This window comes from Alligator mississippiensis, chromosome 15, assembly GCF_030867095.1.
Source record: "Alligator mississippiensis isolate rAllMis1 chromosome 15, rAllMis1, whole genome shotgun sequence".
Taxonomy (NCBI): Eukaryota; Metazoa; Chordata; order Crocodylia; family Alligatoridae; genus Alligator; species Alligator mississippiensis.
The window spans coordinates 38,156,498-38,180,879 of NC_081838.1; the positions used below are offsets into that span (position 1 = coordinate 38,156,498).

The 24,382-nt window shown below is 43.5% G+C and overlaps 1 protein-coding gene across 6 annotated transcripts in view; it reads right to left on the minus strand.

Moving 5' to 3' along the window:
* The window catches only part of LOC132245874 (uncharacterized), an 88,456-nt gene that overhangs the window by 34,361 nt on the left and 29,713 nt on the right, over positions 1–24,382 (minus strand). For 3 of the 6 annotated variants that reach the window (XM_059719078.1, XM_059719080.1, XM_059719079.1), the window contains exon 3: positions 10,801–10,954. The gene's annotated coding sequence lies outside the window, so the exon portion shown is untranslated. Of the gene's footprint in view, positions 1–3,295; positions 3,373–10,800; positions 10,955–11,224; positions 11,354–24,382 lie in introns of those variants that run through there. The other 3 variants (XM_059719077.1, XM_059719081.1, XM_059719083.1) reach the window with 3 other exon arrangements.

A 24,382-nucleotide genomic window follows, 5' to 3' on the forward strand; every position in this document is an offset into this window, starting at 1 on the left:
CCCTTTGAGATGATGGAACTTGTTTTATCATTCAACTTTTAAAATATCTACACAGAGCAAGACATGCTCTTAACCTATAAATTAATACTGAGTTTGAAATTTTAAGAGGATACACACACTATAAATATATAACATTTCAAGTGAAATAAAGCAAGTGGTTGGCTAAACATTTTTTTTTCCAAAGAAGCCATGCTACCTAGAAGAAGTTAGATTGAAATATTCTATTGAAGCCTTTTTACTCTGGCAAATAAACATTTAAAAATGGAGACCACTGCTTGCACGACTAGTCTAACCAATGTGATAACCATTGATTGAAATCAGTGGAACAGTGCCCAGACACGTTTTACATCAAGCGACTGACTGGTGCTCTCCGTGTATGGGGCAGGGGTCTGTGTGTGTATAAAATTGAAATTCGTACCAATTGGCAGCCTGATGAAACAAGCCTGGGAATTTTTCCACCGATTTCAATTATTTCTACCTGAAATGTTGGCCTCATAGAAGACAAAGTCAAAACTAGCATGGATTTGAATGCAACCAGAATTTCATCCTCTGGATGAGTTTCCTAGAAGTAAAATGACAGCCTTAAAATATCCTCAAAGCTTTCAGCAGAGGTTTTTCTTCAAAATATACCAGCTGACAACTTTTTGGCTGCCATTGGTATGGTTTTGTGGTATAATTTTATTCCCATTAACCAGACGAAAAAAATACAACAAATAAAACTATACCAAAGAGTAGGGGTGTGCGAAGCAGGTAGTATTTGACTTGGATTCAGCTGGATTTAGGGGACAGTGATTTCATGATTCAGATCACTGTCCCAATTTGATTTGGCTGAACCTAAATCTGAAGATTCAATTCTGATTCAGAAAATCAGCGATATGGACATAGACACAGCTTTATATGTTTTTTCTACATACCTTGAGGTCCCAGGCACAACTCATGAATGCTGAGCTGGTGGGGTGGATGAGGCATCTCAGAGGAGCATGATGGGCTCTCCAGCGTGCTCAGCGGCAGACCCAGAAGTGGACCGCAAAAAGCATAACAAAATGCATAGTATCTTCAATGCCTTGTTTCTCTATTGTTGTTTAAGACATTCACTAGCACAAGAAATTTACCTTGTGGCCAGGCAAGAGTTCAAGAAGGCACCACTTAAGAGAAGTAACAGAACCTAAGGGAAAAATTACAGGACTCCAGAGGCCTCATGTATATTCTCAGCTCTGCTACTGACCCACTGGGTCAACTGAGCCAAGTTATTTCACTTCCCTCGGCTTCAGTTTCCCCAGCTATAATAAAGAAAAAGATTGTGACTCCCTTTGTAAAAAGTAAAAGTGCTATATAAAAGGTAGGGATCATGATAAAGCACTACTTATTCTAAGGCATATCATCATGGTCTGCACATAAGTGAACCAAGCCCTGATGAGTTCACCACCTGCATTCCCTCAGGTTTGGTCTTCATTCTTCATATTCCCCAAAGAACACCAGTCCAGTGAAAATAATGGATGAGAGGAAAGTGTCACATTCCTTAGCAGTCCTAGAGTCAACATTCTCCTCTCTATATTTTAGCTGCTCATTTTTATTAACACTGTCCAAATGCAGCTTTCCTTTTTTCCTCCAAACACAGCTTTGGAATAGGTCAGCTATTTTGTCACTGCTAAGTATACAGTACAAGGACCTACCTACCCCCTGCTGCTTCTCACATTCAGTGACCTAAAAGCAATGAAAAACTGTTTCTGATTATTTTAAGTGTAGCAACGTAGCTAAAATTGGATTATACTGGCTCCCAAAAAAGTGATACCTGGAATCGGCCTCCAGCAAAGCTATTCATATGCTTTTGTACTTTCAGGAACAGGGCTTACAACCAAATATATGCACATATAATTTAAATAGACTGCAATCATAACCTCATGTACAAATGGTATGTTAGGAGCAACCAACAGATGACACTAAGGTGGGGGAGCAGTAGATACGCTGGAGGGTAGGGCTAGGATTAAGAGAGACCTCAACAAACTGGAGGATTGGACCAAAAGAAATCTCATGAGGTTCAACAAGGACAAGTGCAAAGTCCTGCACTTAGGACAGAACAGTCCCATGCTCCGGTACAGGTTGGGGACTGACTGGCTGGGCAGCAGCTCTGCAGAAAAGGACCTGGGGGTTACAATGGACAAGAAGCTGAATATGAGCCAGAAAGTGTGTCTTTGTTGCCAAGAAGGCTAATGGCACACTGGGCTGCATTGGTAGAAGTGCTGCCAGCAGATTGAGGGAAGTGATTCTTCCCTCTATTCACAACTGGTGAGGTCATATCTGGAGTAGTGTGTCCAGTTTTGATCCCATCCCCTGGCTACAGAAAGGATGTGGAACAACTGGAGAGAGCCCCACAGAGGGTAATGAAAAGAGTTAGGGGGCTGGGGCACATCACTTATAGGGAGAGGCTCAGGGAACTGGTCTTATTTCATCTGGAGAAGGGCAGAGGGAGAGGAGATTTGATAGCAGCCTTCATCTCCCAGAAGGGTGGTTGCAAAGAGGATGGAGCCGGACTGTTCTCAGCAGTGGAAGATGACAGAACAAGGAGCAACGGTTTCAAGTTGCAACAAGGGAATTTGAGGTCAGATATTAGGAAAAAACTCTTTCACAAGGAGGGTAGTAAAGCACTGGAACAGGCTACCCAGAGATGTTGTGGACTCTCCATCCTTGGAGGTTTTTAAGACCCGGCTATAAAAAAAGACTTGGGTAGGACGATTTAGTTGGGGCTAAATAAATAAGTTTTGAGCAAAGGGTTGAATTAAATGACCTCCTGAGGTCCCTCCCAACCCTAATTTCCTATGATTCTATGAAATGGCTGGGAAAGAAGCTAACTGCGCCATGCATTCAACGCTAACAGGCAGACGACACACACAGTACATCTACTCTCATGTATGCCCTGCCATTCACATCAGTGATTCAAAATTAGGCACCTCTTGCACTCCATACTTTGGTACAGATCTTCAAAAGCTCACAGCGTTCTCATTTAAGCATCAAGCAGCTCTAATTTGGGCAACTAAATAAGATGCATTTGCTTTGCAAAAAAACCCAACAAAAAACAAACGCTCAGCATATACGCTTCCTTAAAGAACAAAAGGGTCTACTGGAAGGGACGCAGATCTGACAGCCTGTATTTTCCCATTACTTTGTCAACTCATGGATTTTGGAGTGACGTGCTGATACTCTTTATATAACTGGCCTTCAGACCTCACCAGACAGAAATCATTAAGCAACACTGCATTTAGCAATCAAATCATTCTGTACCCATTTAAATACTTACTCAAGCTGTATGTTGAATAAGCATCTCCTTTATAGAAAAGCTCCACTGAATTGCATAAGCTTATAATCTAAATGTCCTGTGAAGTGAGATCTTCATTCCCTGACTTTTCCTCACTCCTTAAAAAGGATGGCATAAACTCAGCGTAAGAGAGGTGCGTGGATGTCCTCCAAGCGTCTCCCTCAAATGCTCCAGCATAAAGAAACATCAGGGGAGGAGTCTTCAGCAGGCCGTACAGCAGAGATTTCAGGCAGCCATGAGGATCGAAAGGCAGCTCAAGGAGACAACTCTTAGATGGGCTCTGTCATCTGTGCTGGTGTCTCTCTCAGCCCATGAGGAAGCCCAAGATCAGAAAAGCACAGTGATTGCTCTACATCACCACAGATCCTGGTTTGCCCTTGGTTATGTGCTTTATGCTGTCTTTCTAAGTGGTGCAGCACTGAATCAAACCCCTGGGCTCAGAGAGAACAAAGTTGGTGAATGGCTTTGTAGGCTTCAAGAACAGAATAAACCATATGCTATTATAATCTACAGGGTGGCTCCAAAACCCATTTAAAAAGGTGGCAGTAAGGAAAAGATGATATTCTACAGGGTATTCCCAATTAGGGTTGAATCTGAAAGTCAAACACATGAGAGCCATGCAGTTTGGATAACCGTGATTATACTGTAACTTTATTTGGTCTTTTAAAACGATCTCTAACAGGAAAGCAATTTTGGCTAGTTCCACCAGTAGTCAATAAAGAAAGATTTTACTGTGCTATTGGAGGAGAACAATAGAAACTTTCATCACCATTATGTGTAAGCAAACAGACCACGTATGCTGCATAAGCTATCAGAAAGTGAAGGACATAACTTGAAACAGTAAGGCTAGCGCAACTAGAATTACCTGGCTTTTATCAGCTCTAAGTTACTCAGGAAGGGAAATTTAAATCAGCAGCTAGTGGTGAATAGTGATTGGTGAAGCTGTTGCTGTGATGATATCGTCATGTTTCCCATATCATGCTTTGTGTAATTCGTGATGTGCAACAGGCAATCTCCCTGCGGGGCAGTTGTCCATTCAGAATGCATTCTTTAATAAATCAAGTCTTTAAACTTATGTTGTGGTTCGTCTGAGCCTCTGTCCAACGAACCCGGGGACTTACATTCTTCCCCAACACTATAAACAACGCTGAAAAACATTTCTACTTAAAATCAGCCACTGCCCACACTGTGATCCCTGGACTATGTGCTGGGACAAAAGCCATCACAAGCAACAAAGAACGATAAGGAATTGAACTTGGTTGATTGTGTACATTATAAGAATGAGAGGATGATTTGGTAGCTGAAGCTGTGCATTTGGGCCCACAATAGCGGGGCTCATTTCCTAATCCAGCCAGTGACCTCCTGGTTTACTAAACCAATTTATTTAGCATCTGATCCAAAGTATCTTACCAACATACCTCACCATTGGCGCACTGTTAACCTCAAATAAGACTACTAATATGCTTAGTGTTAAACACATGCTTAAACACCTTTCTAAATTGAGGTCCTTAAGTGCTCCATGTCTCAGTTTCCCATGGTTGATGCAATAAGCCACCCTGCTGTGTGCGCGCTCTGTATGAACTAACTGCTTCCCTGCGGTGCTAAGTGAGCACCCTGAGCTGCTCTCTCTCATGGACATGCTCATTACCCCATGCTCAGGGCCACTCAGAAGAGGCTTAGCTGCCTCATTTCCAGCACTTGACACATGTGGGTGGGGGGCTTCACGCTTTCCATGCATGCTCCTCAAAAACTAACAGCATGGAAATAAATCAGGCATATCCTGTGCCTGTTGTGGCCCCAGTCAGGAAAGCTCAAATGCACACATGATTTCACTGGTGCCAGTTATCCCATTGATCCTGATACTACTCACAACCAAGCACATGCATAATTCATTGGAGGATCTGTGCAAGAAAAGATCTCTCTCTAAGACTCTTAGATGTTAAGGCTACACCTCCAAGATAATAGAGAACAAAGATTTTTTACACAATCATTTTGGCCTCAGCCCCATGACTTACCGTTGAAATACAGAGGCAAAGGTCTGCTTCTTTCCAAGACCTGAAGAAGTGTGATTTGTGGCCAAAAGGTTGTCACATCTCTCTGCCAGCTACATAGATGGCTTAATAAAAGATACCACAATTCAGACATTTCCTGGACCGTAATAGCTACAGTAAGACCCCAGCCCTATTAGTTGTACTATAGAATTTATTTCCCCAAGGTGTGCAGTCTTGATTTGAAAACAGCAACTGGTGAAGAACACACTGCACCTCCAGGTGAATGGCAACCTAGCCCCTTCAATAAAAACCCATTATTTCTCATCTTGAACCTATATTTTTTTTGCTCAGTAAAAAGCAATCTGTTTCCAGGAAACCCACAAAGACACTTATGGAACACAGTCAAATCACCTCTAAAGGTTTTCTCCAGCAAACTAAACAGACAACTTCTTCTGTCAGTCATTATTTTGGAAGATTTCCCAGATCTCAAATCACTCTTAATTTTTCTTCCATCTTTTCCAGCATTTCAGTATAGACACCAGAAATGGATATTTCATTCTAGTAATGGGCTTGCCTAAATTGTATACTACGTTCATGCACCTGCTTATCTTCTTAGGATAATATTTGGAGAGCAGGAAGCATCTCTTACTATAGGTTTGGACAATGTGTCTTGACCTCAGCCGGGTCCTCCAGATGCTAGTGTACTAAGTCACATAATATGAGGAGTCACCCAAGGTAGCTGATCACCTGAATTAAGACAGAGGTCATTTCTGCATAGCTCTTGAGAAAGCAGAATTTGAATTAAAATTGTGAACTGAGATGAATAAATTGCAACTTTGAGAGAAAGCACCAGATATCAAATACTCCTGAAGGATAAGAAGATCCCACAGGCATTTAGAAACCACACCTATTTGCAGCATGCTATCATCTTAATATAATGTCAAATACCAGTTCCAGCTACTAAAAAGGCTTAAAGTAGATGGGAAGTTTTGTATTTCCCTGGTGCTGAAAAAGATGAAAGTAAAGGTCTGAACTCATGGAAACTGGATGACAAAGTTTTTAATGGGTCGTCTTATTATTATTGCAAACCTCAACTTCAATGACCAAGCTAGGAAAAATAAGAGCAGGTATTTCTGCAAAATGAGAGTAAATGACTAGCGCTTTGAATAGAATTGTAAATAGTTTCTACAGTGCATTTATAACCATGTCAACAATAAACCCACAAACTCAGAAAGATCTAGGCTTCAATTTGGGATTCCTATCTGTGAAATCTTAATGCAACAAATATCTAAAACAGCCGCATATTTTGCATAGTGTGTTCCTGAGTTGAAAGGGAACCTCTCTGGCTGTACTCACTATTATCGTCTGCATAAGAAACATTTCCACAGTCATTTAAAACAGCCATGAACAGACACTTTTAGACCCCTAATATGCTTGTCTGCTTATTTTGAGGTCTGATATGAAGATTTGGAATGGCAATACTTAAAATAACAGTGAACATCATAACAAGCCTCTGGAAAGAAATGGCCTTCTGAATGAATTTTTCTTAGCCACACAGCATAGACTATTTCCCAGTGGTAGTGGATATTCAGAGACAAGAAGAATAGGACTTGATTGGTTCTTTCCTTCAGCTTAAGAACGTATGCACCACATAGAACATGAGTCTAAAACAAGGAATTAGCAAGAGCATTTTACTTTCCTTGAACCTCAACAATAGCTCAATGCCTTTGAAAATGAAAGCACTGTAAGAGCCGGTTCTAAAGCTCATTAAAGTCAGTGAAAAGACTCTGTCCAGTGACTTAAGTAGACTTTGAATACACCCCTTTTTTTAGGAGTACACCTACTGTAGAATGTGGAGTATGATCCAGGTGTACATGATAAGTAGAGTCAGTGGTATAGCATTTGGAAGGGAGTCCTGGGGTTATTTGAAAGTCTGGACCTACAGTATGCACATAACAGGCACTACAGAAGTGTGGTGGGAGAAACCTCCCTCAGGTCCGTTGTCTAGCTGTAATTTGATTGACAGACAACGCGGGTAAAGAAAGACAGCTGTTTATTTGCTCGAGCAAAGACCATAAAGCCAGCAAAAGGCAAAATGGCCCCCTCTCAAGGGTGAGGTGATCTTTTATACTTCTTACAACAAAGCAAGATTATATGGTTAACAAAAAGCAATACTTGGGGCGGTGCTCTACAAAGCTTTGTAACAGAATATTTCTATTAAGCTGAACTAGCACTTTTAAAAGCTAAAAGTTAAGTAACAGTAACATTATAATATGTTAGCAAAACCTTACACAGTAGAAGATACTTCTCAAGGACGCAACCAGTGTACACCCAGAACAACAGTTTCTCTGTCTTATCTTACTTCTTGCTGTAGCTGATTTTTTTAGCACACAGACACAGATTCACTTTTTAACTCAGAAAATGCTTGGTACAGTTCAAATGATTACTTGACACAAGCAAAGGCCTAGCTATCATTCTGCCTTGTGGTCAGCTGCATTGCTAGGCCACAGGTCATGCCTTGTATTCAGCTGTAAAGGTAATACTTTTTAATAATCCAAATTATTGTAAACCTAACAGTATGCTATCAGAAAACTATTCTATTTCAGGGTAATAACAAACCTGTGCACTACAGAAGCTTGGACGCACAGAAACACATATCTGCAAGTGCAAAAACATGCCAGACAAACTGGAAGCCAATACAGAAAGTCAGTCCCTGTACATCATATTTCTAACCCCACTTGGTAGCATTGTGCATAGTGTCATTAAGACAGCAGGCAGTAAAGCAGACTTCCTGCCTGTACTGAAGCAGTGCCAACAGCTGCCATCTTAAGTAAGTCCTAGGGACACTGTCTCTGATGGAGGAAATAGCAGCAGAACTCCAATGAGCCCCCGGAGGGTCTGGAAGTGTGTCTGAGGCTGCCAATTCAGACCTGAAAAATCAATTGTAGAAGACCTTGGCTGGCACCTGTTGCCTCGCCTGTTTGCTCTGACTGCCACTTGCTTTGATGGGACTTTGCATGCAGTTGGCTGTGATCCTTTGAAATATTCCTCAAAGCGGTCTGTTAAAGTGTAGCTGTGCAAGAAGTGTAATAACTTACACTTTTGTTTGTTCAAAGGCATAATGCAAGTGCCACATTAAAGCCACTAAAGAAATACACTTCTGAATTGTAATGATTCACTCTACAAATTAACCTGAACAAACTGCAGCTAAGGAGAGGAACCAAAAGTGTTCCCAGTTGGAGGAGCCCAGCGCTGATACTGAAGCAAACCAACACTTGCAGGGATCGTTAGCCAACGGGCCTGTGCAAAGTGGGTAGTATTTGCTTCGGATTCGGATGATTTGGGAGACAGCGATTCGATTTGGTGATTTGAATCACTGTCCTGATTTGATTTGGCCCAATCTCTGAGTCATCCAGGCCAGGCCCATCCCCTGCCCACTCTCCCAGCCCAGCAATAGCTGCCCTGCCCTGCCCTGCCCTGCTCCCAGCACCTGGGGGAGAAAAAGCCCTGGCTTCGCAGGTGCTGGTGGGCAGGGGGGGGGGCACTCCCCTCTGCCCCACACTGCATGGGGGCTCTCCCATCCCCTCCCTCCCCTAACCCCCTCATGGGTGCCCCACACAGGTCAGGTCTGGCCCTTTAAGAACCCCCCCCACCCAAAGAAACCCCCGACTCATCTTGCTCCTGCTGGCACGGGGTGATCCTTGCTGCCCCAAGCCATGTGGGGGGCTCTGCACAAGCCCCCAAAGCCCAGAGGCTGCACCAGGAGTGATGAGTCCTGGGACTTTTCTCCACTTTTTTTTTCTTAAAGGGCAGAGCCCTGGCAGGGGGGGCAGCTGTGAGGGGGACCATGAGAGCAGGGGGGAGGGGGGTTGAGGGGGCTCATACAGAGTCCCCCATGCAGCATGGGGCAGTGGGTACATGCAGACATTACATTTAGATTGGCCGAACTGGGGTTAGGTTAAGCTAAATGACCATCTGCACAGACATTAGAGGAGATTCAGTTGGATTAAAAAGTACCAGGCCCTATCTAAAGTAGTGCACTTGTGGAGGCGAACCAACTTAGATCTGGAATGGCTTACTTGGGTCTACTGAATGTCTGCTCACGTTTGGAGCACAGCCCCAGGGCTGGTAAAGCTCAGCTACTCTTCCCCACTCTTCCTACCTGCCTCCCAACTCTGACTCGGCTGTTTTTAGTTCCCCACTTGCCCCACCCCTGGAACTACAACCCCACACAGACACATCATCACCCCTCCCCACCGCAGGGTCATCTGTCCCTCCCTCTCCACTCCCTTCACCTGCTAGGCCCTCTATCCACCCCAAATTACCTACATGGAATTCCTGGCACCAGCCAAGGGGTGCACTTGCTGCTCCTGATCTAGACCAGGTGCAAATGTCTGCACAAACCTGAAGGTGCAACCCTGCCTTGACTTCTGCCTGACTTCAGACTAACACAGCTAACTACCTCACTTTCCTAGAAACAGAAGGAGGTTTGCCACACTTGCCAGGCTGAATTATCCAGGCTTAGGCAGATGTACTTCAAACCATTCCATTTCCCGTACCACATACACAACTCAGGTCAGGTTTCTGTCAACCAATCCTACTCTGGGTGAATTCCTTGACAAGGTACCGAACAAACACAAGTCCAACAACATTCAAGGCAAGCTGTGGTGTTCAGCTCCTCTAAAAATCTATTCTGCTGCCTTTGTGAATATTGGGGATTTGTACACAGACCCCATGTGCATGCCTGCACATCCATGCAGCCATGCATATATGTGCATGTGTGTGCATGCATGTCCCTGCTTAACATCTGCTTCGTTCTCCTGGAGTGTCCCTTCTTGAATGTCGAGAAAGCACCTTGTCCCTTCCAAAGCAAATCATAAAAACAATAACTAAAGAAATCCTGCCCAAAAACTGGGGAATTTTACAACCTTCATTTAAGTAATCCAATTAAGAGCATATGGATAGGGAGGAAAAATAGTTTTAAAAAAAATGCACTACCAACCCCAGAAGGGAAAGTAACTACTGTAAAAGGTAAAGGTGGCATTTTTATACTCGGCATCAAGATGAAATGTGGACATGCTGGAGAACACGAGAGCCAAAAGTCTTACCACATCAGTACCAATGTGCCCTTTAACGTTTTCAATGTTTAGGACTTGTGTGCCTGCCTAGGAAGATAGGGTGTGAATTAACAGCATACCAACTACTCTTCACTGGTTTCCATTATGGACGATTTGAAAGAGTTCCAGCATGGGTTCTATGCAGCTCAGCTCAATTAAAAACAAAGCAAAAATTATTTAATTCCACCCCCCCATGCAAAACTAACAAAAACCCAAGTCCCTACTGTAAAAGTAGTGCTTGGAAATAAATGTTGAGGTTAAGCAGAACCATAACAATTCTAGAGGATCTCTGGAGTTAGCTGCATTACACTGAGCTGAACTTAAAAGTATGCTCAAAGTGTTCATATACAAAGTTATTGCAGATTTGTACACAGCTTACCTGTGCATGAATAGACTGTGGCAAAGAAATCCTCAACCTGTTTCTTATGATCTCTACCTCAAGTAATGTTTTGTTTAAACACCACAAGGACCATAAGCATCCATCATAAATGCTGAAGGATGAATATGTCTTCTTTCAGGTACCAGTTACTGTGCTGGAAAAGAAAATGGATGAAATGATAAGAAAAGTGAGAGAAGAATAGGAGGGCAGCAGATACAAGCTAAGGTTAAGGCCCAAACTGATTAGGTACATGCCAAGCTAGTCAAAGCTAACCAGGATCTCCAGTCCTAAGATTCAAAGGAAAATCACTGTGATTTATTTTCAAAAAACAGAAAGAGGTCCTGCCCTTTAATGTCCAAACACAAACACAACCAAGCTTCCTTCAGTCTGAATCCCAACAGCAGTATTATAAATTGTGCCTCACCTTGGCAAAGTATTTGCAGAGCAATCAAAAGCAAACGCTTGAGGACTTCTCTCCAGCAGACTGCTGCACTCAAGCCCCAGCTCCAAACACAGCAAACTACTTAATTAATTAAATTCCCCACACCTGGTTCAAATCACCTATCCAGCCCCCAGAGGGAACACCTGTGGCCATTATTCTAACCCAAGGAAGAAGTTTAACTCCTTCCCTGACAAATTCTGAGAATAGAGAATGGTTTCTTTATTACTCATTGGGATGAAGTCTAGGGAATAAAAACATTAGTGGATTTCAAGGATTTTAAATAAACTGCATGTTTCAATATAAGGCCCATCATGGATGCTGAAAATAAAAAAAGGAATCCCAGGTTAGGAGTGCTAATGGCATAGAAGTAGTTGTTGGCAGCCATTTATCAGAAGACAAGATTACATCTCATGAATAGATTGGGAATAATGGAACCATTACATTTCAATTTCCTTTTTCATAATCACAGCACCTGAGTCTTGGTGAGAGTGAATCTCCTAAACAAATTGTACAATACATAATTGCATTGCTTTAGATGATCTAATTAGGGATGGTCCTGCTTTGAGCAGGGGGTTGGACAAGGTCCTTTCCAGCTCTAATTTTCTATGCTTCAGAGGAAACTCCTAAAAGTCTATTTAATTACTTGATAGTAGTCATTACAGCAGTATCGTCCAGCTGCGACCAACATGAGGATCACAGAAGAAAGTTAGCAAGACTTGTTAGATCATCTGTTTCAGCCAAGGCAAGCTCAACATGCATTCCTCCAAAAATTGATACATCAGACATCAAACTAATTTTAGAGCATGTCTTAGCTAAGAGGCACCAAGGGATGCTAAAAGTTTTACAAACTTTAACTCACTTCACCAGCTAATTTGGGGGTGAAACATCTCATACATATCAATTCCCTCCAACACAGAGTGGTAACTCAGTGGTTTTATGCATCTCTGGAGGATGTACATTGGTGATGTTCAGCATTCAAAGACTTGAAATGAAGATTCATGACACTTCAGAGAAAAATTGCTTGGCTATAACTGGAAGATGGCCAGAACATTGGAGCTAACACCACTATTACGACCTCTCACAAAAGAATGGTGATCTTCAATATCCAGTAACATATTGTGTGAAAAGAAAACCATTTAATTAAATAACACTGTGCGACACCAGGTCACGCAGCTGGTGAAGCCCTGATTCTGAAAGAAAATAACTCAGTCAAGCCATCCTTTACTAGTAAAACTCAGGGAGAGGATTGTGGCAGCTAGTACCCATACAACTTCAACTCACAGCACATTCATTTTTTTGACAAACAATTTTATTTTGGCCTCACTTGTTCTTCTTCTCCTCTTTTGTGCCTCACTTGTTCTTCTTCTCTCCAGACCCCAGAGACATGTACAGTAAAAGGTCTAGAAAGCACGAGCCTTTAAGTAATTATCACATGAAATATTTTTTGCAAAAGCAGGTAATTTACTTTGCAACTTCTGTGCCAGCTTCTTCTGAGCTTCACAGATCAAAAAAATGAGTTGACACAGATAACCTGGGCTAAATTAGAGGCTTTTCCACCCACTTACTGCCAGAAAACAAGGACAAAAAACAAAAAACCCTACCTATAATGCAAACAAGAAAACAAATGCAACAGAAAGGGCTGTTTATGTTTTAATGGCTGCGATATAATGCTGCAGGTGAAAGGCAGGATCATTCTTTTTTGAAAGAGAGCTGAGAATTAACTGGCGGTACAGTGAAAAATAAAAATGATCTTTAAAGGATGAATGTGTGCAAAGTACCTTTGAGCTTTTCTTTTCTGACAGATGCTTCTCGCCACTGGAGTGTCACAAAAGTAAAACATTTAAAAGGGAGTGGGGCCAGATCATCTCCTGATGAAAGTCAACATGGATTCATGAACTTTGTAGGAGCTCTCCCACTTTACACCCACTAAGGATTTGCCTTATGGTGTGGGTGTTCAGTAGTAGTCTCAACCATTCCCTTCAACACCTTACATTATCATTATGCAGTGACCTAACTTGCTTGCTTTCTTTAATACATCATTGCTTTCCAGGCCTGTGCCTCTGTAAGGTAAGCAACTAATTAGCAATAAAAGACATCTTCAGAGCCTGTCTTACATACCCTTTCTCTGGTTTGTTTGTTCCTTTCAAGACAGTTGCAAAATCCATGGGAAGCAAAATAAGCGGATGCTCAATTTTTCCTCTCTTTTGTACTGGTGTAAATAAGGAACAACTTTTTCAACTAGAGAAGCAAGATTGAGAAACACAGAATGCATCATAAATGTATTTGGAACAAAGACACTTTAACCAAACACCCAAATATGTTTTCTCTGCACGTTGGAAATTAATGGTCCACCAGCTGGGGAGTAGACAGGACATGGGCAGAGCCCTGACTTGACACAGTCGGGTTTTTGGAAGTCCGTTTTTGGAAGGACATTGCAGTTGGACTTCCCTCTACTTCCCAGGAAGGGATGGAAACAGGTACATCTTTGAGAACCTATTCCTAAGGCACTTTTGTCTCAGCCTAGCACAGAGCATGGTTATGTATATCAGAACAAATTTAAGACTTTTTTTTTCAAATGTTAATTTTTCTGAAAATGGTAGGTCCACTGGCAATGAAACCAGAAGTCTTCCATTTACCATCCATTGGCTTCCAAATCTCCCTCTCTTGCCAGCAAAAAGACTTGGAACTGATCTTCAGCAGCCTAACTGGGTGAGGTCCAGTTTTAGCTTCAGCATTTCCGTTCACAACCAAAAGTGTTCACATCAGGCCCTCTGAAGTGAAAAGAGTTATGTACCTGTTCGTCTGAACTAAGAACCTGACAGGTCATCTTTGACTCCTCCTGGAACGGTTAGCACATAGAGCAGCACATAATGACTATAACAACAAGCTGGAAGCCATTTAAACGTTATAGGTAAAGTCCTAGGCCTCTCAAGTCAGTAAGGCTGCAATTTTACCCCATATGACAGCATCTGCAGAAACAAAAATGAACCCAGTGGAAGCATCTCTGGGATGTGCTTGTAAACCCCTCAGACCAGTTTTACTTCAGGTGACACCTGAGTCAACAGCTACAGATGAGTAACACCAGTAACACTGCCAGTAAATTGAAAAGCCAGAAACCAACAACAAACTTCCATCTACTTCTACTTCCTGGGCAAGAACATTTTCCTCACATATTGCTCAGTTTTATTTTATGACCATTTGGGGTATGAATGTGTTTATCACAACAAGGTCCCCAAAATCCACAGCCTATAAATGCAATTGCTCTCTGTAATTCTCTCTATATAAAAGCCTTCGTCTGTCTGTCTGTCCATCTCTCCGCAATGCCTTATTCACACTCGGATTGGTTGTCCGAAACAACCCATCACAGAGCTCCAAGAGTGTTCTGGACAGGAGGTGGCGGTGGCAGCATGCTGCCATGATAGCGGTGACAGAGCAGACAGAGCTGGGGGTGAGGCCGGTGGTACTGGCCTTGTCCCTCCCCCAGCCCTGCTCCTTGGAGATGGTGGGGTAATGAGGCGCTGGCAGTGCAGTGCTCCCCTGCTCTGGCCTTGCCGCCACCACCACCGAGCCCCGACAAAAGCTGACAGACAAAGGGGACATGGTGGGGAGGGTAGAAGGGAAGCAGGGGGCACAGTGGCAGCTCCCCACAACACACTGCTGCTGCAGGTGGTTGCAAACTATGCTGGAGAGATCCCAGGAAGATGGCTACACCCCCTGGTACAAAGGAAGCCAAAAATCCCCACAGTCCATCCCAGTCTCACCATGGGGTGAAATTCCATCCTGATCTCAAATATAGTAGTTGCTCTGACCCCGAGTAAAGGGGCAAGACCCTCTATCCAGGAACCTCTTGGTTTATGTCCTGCTAGAAGCCTTGCCACACCCCAGTAAAAATCCCCTGCCTTGATTGCAGCCAACAACCAGTGTGATGGGCGACTGGTGCCTCGAGTCAGGGGGGGAGGGGCACCAGTCAGTGATGGTAGGGGGGGTCTCACGATATCTGATTGCACTGGTGGGGGCTGACTGCACTGATTGGAGGGGGGGGGTGTTCCCCTGAGGCCAATCTCACTCACCACGGTCCCACAGACACTTCCAGAAGCAATGGAGCCACTTTTGCTGCCAGCCCTACTCCCTGGCTGGCGCTCACAGGGGGTGCACAAGCTCTCCCACCTGCCCCCCACACCTGTTGCCTAAACAAGGACTGTGGCCCGACACCCTGCATCAGCGTTCTCAGGGGGTACAGTGGATTGTACGTTCTTTTCTCATGACAAGCCTAATATTATTTGACCTGGTTACTTCTAAAAGTAATAGACTAAATAAATCTCATTTATGTCATGTCAGCAATTCCCGACAGGGTGTTAGCAGCCTTGGACACTCTCAATTTGTGTACCAGGTAGAATAAAACACAACAGCATGGGAGCCCATCCACTCACAAGGAGATGACTATTTCACTTTAAATCCAAAAGCAAGGAAATCTGATCAAAACAATGTGCTTGCTCTGAATGCCAAGGAAACCATGAAATATGTAGATGCAATAGGTAAGTGATGGAAGAACAGGTACGGATTTATTCCTAGGACGTATGATATACCTGCAATTAAACTAAGCTATAGCCTATGTAGGAACAGCACTGGTACCTTTGGCAGGTTATACACAATGTATAGCATCAACCTGTTCTTGGAGAAGCTCATTTAAAGCATCTCATTGCTACATGGGAGCTGAAAGGTCCCCCTCAACAGGTCCCTGCAGGCCACTGTTCCAGTGAAAGCCACCGTCAGCCCATTGGAAGTGATTTGTACTGGTGTATGGAGGAAGCCAACACATTCTCTCTCAGTCAGCTCTACCTAAGGGAAACATTGGATAAATTGGCCATTATGGGGAATGGAAAATAATGACAGTTTTTAATAGCGTGATCCTGAAGTAATTGCACAGGTTGGGTTTTAGGAACATAGGACTGGAAATGACCTGCTGGATCACTGGGCTGTATGCCCTACTATCACAAGCAACCCCATCACGTAATCCTGTTAATTAAATGACCAAGCTCCATCTTTAAATCATTCGTTTTTTTGCCCTCATGTATGTAACCCAACTTGGCAAGAATCATAGACTCCTAGGAAATGAGGGTTGGAAGGGATTTCAGGAGGTCACATCTAGTCCAACCTCCGGCTCAAAGCAGGACCAGCCCCAACTACATCATCCCAGCCAGGGCTTTGTCTAGCTGGGTTTCAAAAACCTCCAAGGATGGAGATCCCACCACCTCTCTGGATGACCTGTTCCAGTGTTTTACTACCCTCCTAGTGAGACAATTCTTCCCAATATCCAACCTAAACTTCCCCTGCTGCAACTGGAGCCCATTGCTCCTTGTTCCGTCATCTGCCACCACTGAGAACAGTCCAGCTCCATCCCATTTTGAACCTCCCTTCAGGTAGCTGAAGGCTGCTATTAAGCCCCCCTCAGTCTTCTCTTCTCCAGACTAAATAAGCCCAGTTCCCTCAGCCTCTCCTCACAAGTCATGTCCACCAGCCCCCTCACCATTTTTGTTGCCCAAGTTGCCCACGTCGTTTCTATAGTGGAGAGTCCAAAACTGAACACACTACTCCAGATGTGGCCTCACCAGTGCTGAATAGAGGGGAATAATGACTTCCCTTGACCTACTGGCAATGGTCCTACCAATGCAGCCCACTATGCCATTCCCTTTCTTAGCAACAAGACCACACTGCTGGCTCATATTCAGCTTATTGTCCACTGTAACCCCCAGGTCTTTTTCTGCAGACCTGCAGCCCCCAGTACTGGTGCATGGGATTATTCCATCCTAAATGCAAGACTTTACACTTGTCCTCATTGAACCTCATGAGATTTCTTTTGCTCCAACCCTCCAATTTGTCTAGGTGCCTTAACCAGCCATTAAATGCCCTATGTGACCTTGGGACAGTCAATTTGTCTTTGCCCCAGTTCCCTGTCTGCAAAAAGGAGATGATCATACTTCCATTATGCCCTTCTTTATTCTCTTCAGATTATTACTCACCATCAGGGGAAACAGAATGAAGCATGAGCTCCCGTCTCAGCTGGAGTTTGAGTACTACTCTAAAATAAATACCTAGATTGAGTGTGTTTTGGTGCAGAATATGACTTTAGACAGCATTTAACACACAGGATGCACATGCTTACTGCAGTGCAAATAAATAATGGGAAAAAATTTCCACAGGGGTGTTCACGGAGTAGATTGTGACTCTGCCCCAGGCCCCAGCCCCATGCTTTTGTCACTCCACAATCCTAGGGTCTTCGTGGAGATCGGCTGGGACTCGATGTGAGCAGAGTGCATGGACAAGCGGACAGGATGGGGACACACAGGGAGTTTTGTTGAACTGCTGTGCCGTGGGGACAGGGTGAAGGGGGTGGGTGCTGACCCACCTCACACCAGCTCAACAAAACTCCTTATACTGCCCACAAGACCAAATAATTGCCTCCCCCTGAGATAGTCTCTTCCCCCTTTCTCTCATTTCCATAGAGCCCAATGCTGCAAAAACTTTATCACATGCTTAACTTACTGCATTCTGGGTATCTCCACTAATGCAGAGTCTATGCAGAACTTCCCTTATGTACTCTGAGTCCAGGGGGCATCTTTCACCATGCAAACTTCTCGCACACCTTTGGCCTTTAACAGCAAAAAGAAAAGTCTACTAGAAGTATGAGCCCAACCGCTCAACGTTTCATAGATTTCATAGACATTAGGGCTGGAAGGGACCTCGGAAGATCATCGAGTCCAGCCCCCTGCCCGAAGGGCAGGAAGTCAGCTGGGGTCATAGGATCCCAGCAAGATAAGCATCCAGTTTGCTTTTGAAGGTGTTCAGTGTAGGTGCTTGAACCACCTCCGGTGGCAGGCTGTTCCAGACCTTGGGGGCTCGGACAGTAAAGAAATTCTTCATAAACTACTACAAGACTGTTTCAGGCTAGACATAAAGAAATTCTTCCTTATGTCCAGCCTGAAACGGTCTTGTAGTAGTTTATGACCGTTCGACCTAGTTGTCATCCCTAGGGGTGCTCTGGTGAACAAACGTTCCCCCAGATACTGGTGGTCATCCCTGATAAACTGATAGGTGGCCATCAGATCACCCCTGAGCCCGCGCTTTTCCTGGCTAAAGAGCCCCAGGGTTCTCAGCCGTCATCGTAGGGTCTGCTTCCCTGACCTCCGATCATGCACGTGGCTCTTCTCTGGACTCTCTCAAGCTTCTCCACATCCTTTTTGAATTGTGGAGCCCAAAACTGGATGCAGTACTCCAGCTGCGGCCTCACCAAGGCCAAGTACAAGGGGAGAATGACGTCTCAGGATTTGCTTGAGAAGCATCTATGGATGCAAGCCAGCGTTTTGGTCACTTTACTAGCCGCAGCATCGCATTGCAGGCTCATGTTCATCTTGTGGTCAATGATGACCCCCAAGTCTCTTTATTCCATATTGCTAGCCAGTGTAGCACTGCCGAGCCTATAAGGATGCTGTGGGTTTTTCTTCCCAAGGTGGAGAACCTTGCATTTATCGGCGTTGAACACCATCAGATTCTCATCCGCCCACTTGCTGAGCCTGTCCAGGTCAGCCTGGATCACCCGCCTGTCTTCTGATGTGGATGCTTTGCCCCAAAGTTTGGTGTTGTCAGCGAACTTGGCCAGTCCGCTTCTGACTCCAGTGTCCACATCATTAATGAAGATGTTGAACAGTATGGGTCCTGTCGGGACTCAGGGCAGCCGGCCAGCAGCTCTCCCTGACTCCCACCCGGGCAGATAAGGGTCCGGGGCCTTAGAAGGCCATCAGGCGGGTATTTGTGATGCATGGAGTGGAATTAATTAGGCAGACGCTTATCGGTTGTAAAGCAAGATTATTTATTTATGCCGTCAAGGTGGTGAATAGCGGAGGTCAGAGATATTTGGTTAGTTATAGCTTAAGGTTCGAAGGTCGTATGTCGGTCTGTATAAAAGTCTTTGATCGGGCAGATAAACGGAGAAAAAATCAGGCCGGTAGGTTGTTGATTTACATCTGATAAGGTCGAGACGGGGGAGACTGACAAGAGATCAATTTGTTACTTATTCTCACGCATACATTTAGAGGTTTTTTTAGGTGTGCGTGTGGAGGTCTCCCGTTCTTCACGGAAGTGAAGACGGGTTTTATTTGTGTAATAGCCAATTGTTTTTCGCCACGTCATAAATTTAATTAGAATCGCCAATTATTTAGCGGTCTTTGTTAGGGTTTTATCTCATAGGGTTACTCCCTGTTTTTTTTTGATCAGTTATAATGATTTATGTATAGAACAGAAGGCTAAGTTTTATTTTTAGTTAGTGTCGCAGTTATAAATCTCTTTTTGATATGCGCAGCAAAAAAAAAAGCGGTTATTATCATTATTGTTAACCCTTAGTTAAACAAATAAAACCATTCAAAACAGTTTTTTTTTTCTACACTAGGTTGTGACATGGGCAGTATTTAATTGGTTTGTGACATGCCCCCTTGTCTATGGCACAGTAAGTCACATCATGTTTATATATAGATCATTTTGTTTATCAATGTCTTTTTTGAGTTGTTTGTTGGGGCAGGCTGCCGTGTTATCTGGAATGTGTTGTTAGGCATGGGTGTCTTTGGGGCCCGGACCAGTTGGCGGGATCAGTCGAGGTTGGTAGCCTAGTATATGTGTCAGTTGTCGTTGTTTTGTATCTCCTAGGACGTGTAGCCGTTGTTTGGTAAGCGTGAAGTGGTTTAGGAGGAACTCAAACATGGCTCTTTCCTCCGGTGTCTTTTGGGGTGGCAGTCTTGATTTTTTTTGTGAGTTGAATTGGGAATGTCTTGGCCCTTGGTATTTGACTGGATATGTAGTAAGGTGGCTTGATATTTTGGCTGGGTTTGTAACTATTGACTTCACAAGGGCTTGTAGTTGTGGAAGTTGACTTAAAAGATGTTTTGCTGGCTGAGTAAAGAGCAGGTTGAGGAGAAGGCGAAGGGTGATGGTATTTTTTTTTTTTTATAAATCTTTATGTATGTTTTGATGACATTAAGGGTGGTGGTGGTGGTTGTATCTTTTGGGTTGGTTATTTGTTTGGTTATTGTTATAGGATGAGCGGTAGCTGTACTTGTTATTGTGTTTGATGGGAGGATCGGATTTTTATTTGTTGCCCCCTCCCTGTGGTACAGAGGTGGGGTCATTGAGACCGACGTTATTTTCTGGGGCGGGGTAGCTGGGTGGAGTTTTGTCTGTTTTTTTGTGGCTCTGTCTTTCTTTTTTAGGTTTTTTGGGCAGCTCATATTTTTTTTGGTGTCATTTTTTGGTGGCAACGGAGGGTTTTGGCACGCTGTCATTTCCGCAGCAGCTTTGCTGACTGTAGCTAGCTGGGTTTTTAAGTTTGTATTTTTATGTAGTAGGAGTGACACTACATTAATCATCTTTTTTTTGTCCCACTCAGAGTTTTCTTATTTTTTTTTAACTCTCTCCTCTCCTCTCAGCGAGAAGTAGCCGTTGACGCACTTTGATTACACTCCGCTCGCTTGATGATAAGCGATGTGGGCCCATAATTCATCTGCGTTATTTATACCCACTATATCAGGGGTAGTTTTTAATTAATTTTATCTCTATTACATTTTTTTTGTATCCTGTTCGTGACGCCATGTCGGGACTCAGGGCAGCCGGCCAGCAGCTCTCCCTGACTCCCACCCGGGCAGATAAGGGTCCGGGGCCTTAGAAGGCCGTCAGGTGGGTATTTGTGACACGTGGAGTGGAATTAATTAGGCAGACGCTTATCGGTTGTAAAGCAAGATTATTTATTTACGCCATCAAGGAGGTGAATAGCGGAGGTCAGAGATATTTGGTTAGTTATAGCTTAAGGTTCGAAGGTCGTATGTCGGTCTGTATAAAAGTCTTTGATCGGGCAGATAAACGGAGAAAAAAAATCGGGCCGGCAGGTCGTTGATTTACGTCTGATAAGGTCAAGACGGGGGAGACTGACAAGCGATCAATTTGTTAGTTATTCTCACGCATACGTTTAGAGGTTTTTTTAGGTGTGCCCGCGGAGGTCTCCTGTTCTCCACGGAAGTGAAGACGGGTTTTATTTGTACAATAGCCAATTGCTTTTCACCACGTCATAAATTTAATTAGAATCGCCAATTATTTAGCGGTCTTTGTTAGGGTTTTATCTCATAGGGTTACTCCCTGGTTTTTTTGATCAGTTATAATGATTTATGTATAACACAGAAGGCTAAGTTTTATTTTTAGTTAGTGTCGCAGTTATAAATCTCTTTTTGATATGCGCAGCAAAAAGAAAAAAGTGGTTATTATCATTATTGTTAACCCTTAGTTAACCTAATATAAAAAAAAAACTGTTTTAAATTATTTTATTTGTTTGTGACATGGGCACTATTTAATTGGGTTGTGACAGGTCCAAGGACAGAGCCTTGGGGGACCCCATTGGTCACAGGACACCATGATGAGTGACTTCCATCAATTACTACCCTCTGGGTCCGACCACAGGGCCAATTTTCCAGCCAGTAAAACATTGTAAAATGTGGTACAGCTTTTAAATCCTCAGAGGGTTTTTTGTGTGTTTTACCACAGAACACAGCTTTAACTCATGGAGACAACAGCAAAATTGCTTTTGCTTTTTTAAAAATTGAGGCCTCGTACACTACAGAGTTGAGGGCAAGAGATCATTTTTACAGCAGCAGGGCTTGCAAGACAACAGTAGACATGCAGGAGACAATAAACACAGTTAACTCTCCCAGCTCCTGAAGATCATAGGCTTGGAAAGGAAATATTATCTTAACAAAAAAAAAAAAAAAAAAGAGCTTGGTCTGGGAGTGTGTTTTACTAAATATCCCACACATTTTATTATAAGCTTTTGTAAATACAGAGGAAAATACTATGTTATATATAGGAAGCAGGAGAGATATTAAAAAGTGTCAGTGCTCCCAACTTAAGCTATATCCAAGGCAATAGAAGAAATACAGACTTGCTGACCAACAGGTTTAGAAGTGAACAAATCCTTTATATGACTGGTACAGACCGGTGTGACCTAGCTGCTGGCTGGTAGAACAGATTTCATGGGCCAGGATTCGTAACAATGCTTTCACCAGAGAGTTTCCCCTCCAAAAAACATTTTTATACTTGACATTTAGGCAGCACATTTTCTGACAAGGCATCCCAACTGGCCAGATCCCAAAGCTAGCCTAACTCCCTGCTAGTGACACCAGTTTTCACCAGATAAGGACCTGACCCACAACTGTACACAAATGCACAGCTCGCCCCATAAATACAGGCGGTGCGTAAGTGGTGTCTCTTTCTACCTATATAACATACTATTTCCTTATCCTCTGGCAGAATATTTATTGTCTATATGCCAACTTACATCTATATATATCCCTTGCATTACTGACACTTGCAGAATGAACATAAAATACCGGGTGTTCTCATTCACTTTGCACCAGTATAAATGACAACACGAGGTAAATGAGAGTCTGGTAGCCCATGAAAGATATTATGAAAAATTCTCTCACTAGGAAGGTAGAAAAGCATTGGAACAAGTTAACTTGGAGAAGTTGTGGCATCTCCATCCTTGGAGGTTTTGAAGCCCCAGGTAGACAAAGCCCTGCCTGAGATGATCTAATTAGGGATGGTCCTGCTTTGAGCAGGGGGTTGGACAAGGTCCCTTCCAACTCTAATTTTCTATGCTTCAGAGGAAACTCCTAAGTGGGAAAACGTTATTGGAAATGCAAGGTTCATCCCTGAGCCAGGAACTTAGTTGTTATTATTACAGTATTAATTTTATTGTTATTACAGCTATGACTAAGAAGGAGGCTGCTTTGTGCCAGATACTATACAAATAACATAATATGCAACAGTTGGTGGAAAATTTACAGTCCAAATAGACACAGCTGACACAACACAAGTGGGGAATGAGAGGGGAAGTGAGTTGCCCAACACCACCGTGAAATTAAACAGCAGGGCTCAAGTAAGAACCGAGTCTCCAGACCTGCAGCCCCGTGTGCTGTTCACCGCACTATGCTGCTTTCTCAACACCAACAGAGTAGGAATCCATTTTGCTGAGGGTGCCCATTTTGTTGGCTATCTCCATCTGCCTAGGCATTTATATCATGCTCACCACCCTGGTTACCTATGTGTCCATTCCAGGAAATCATTCTGAGCACTGCTGTATCCACCCAGTCAATTATTTTAGGAGTGGTTAGAGATTTTCACTCTTACAGAAGTAGTTTCTTGGCAACTAATAGAGCTCAGAGGAGACATCCCTCCTGATTAGAGCACAGATCTTTTTACTGACACTTCTGAACCTTTTTATGTTTGGTTGGATGTTCTGCAGACATCGGGGGGGGAGAATCCCAACTTTAATCAACTAGAAAGCTAATGTTGAGTGCAACTGCCACCTTGCTTCTCAAAAAGAAACTGGGAAACATGCATTAGGCAGCATGATTGTGATGTTCCCTTGTCCTGCATAAGCAGCCTCCATGCAGAGTGTTTGTAACGCCTTTTTATGCACTTGGCACTGCCCACTGTGGAAGGCCCAGGCTCCTCAGGACTTTCTCTTTTGTGGGAACTAAGAAACCTCAGCTCTATTCAGCTTCCAGGGACTAAGCATTCCTCAGCTTGTAAGAGACACTCAGCACTTGCTATACACCCATACACCTCAACTTCATATTGCTCAAAAGTGCCACATGAGAACCAGCACATTGCTGCCATGTTCCAGGAATAGAGAAACATTCAGCTTGGTGCATAGCAATTGTTTTAAGGCTCCCCTCAGACCCTGATCAAAACTGTGAAGCAAATCAGGCAACTTCGCCCATCTGCAGATTGAAGGGCAAAAGGAACCACTGAATCAATCATCAGCATGATCTCCATGTAATACAGAGGTGACATTTTATTTAGTTTATTTACTCCTTAACTGTGCCCAAGTACTCATCTTTGGCTTGAATGCTCTAAGAAGTTAACTGCATTTCCCACTCTTTGACTGGAGCTCCCAGAAAACCCGTGCACCAGCTCTCAGAACTGCTGGCGTGGATCAGTATGTGCAGCTCCCCGAGACCTAAATTCAAGACTTGAAGGCTGAAATTTCCAAGGTTGGGCCATCAACTTACTACAAAGGAGAGGTTAACTGTGTTTCTAAAA